Genomic DNA, 342 nt, shown 5'->3' with positions numbered 1-342 from the left:
GTGATCAAGCCTCAGTTCCCTTCACATTGCCCACTCCTTTTTTAAAAATTACATGTGTACACAGAGAGGCCACTGTTTTCAGGACTGTGCATTTTAAGGCTTGTGGTGATAAGATCTACCAATGCAGGTGTTCATAATGACTTTCAATTGGCCGTGAAGTTCTAGCATATGATTGCATCACTTCTGGACTGTGGCTTTCAGTAGGAGTTGGAAATTTTTCAGAGAACTGAACTGTGGGAAAATGACATTTCGTTAACTTGAAGATACTTTTCAAATTTGAGGGTCTAGACCAAAAGAAGAGGAATATCAAGTTGGAGTCAAGATGACAGATAAGGTGAGAGT

This window comes from Propithecus coquereli, unplaced genomic scaffold (assembly GCF_000956105.1).
Source record: "Propithecus coquereli isolate 6110/MARCELLA unplaced genomic scaffold, Pcoq_1.0 Scaffold986, whole genome shotgun sequence".
In the NCBI taxonomy this organism is placed as follows: Eukaryota; Metazoa; Chordata; class Mammalia; order Primates; family Indriidae; genus Propithecus; species Propithecus coquereli.
The sequence above is the reverse complement of the archived record's forward strand: the minus strand, read 5'-3'. Positions refer to the sequence as shown.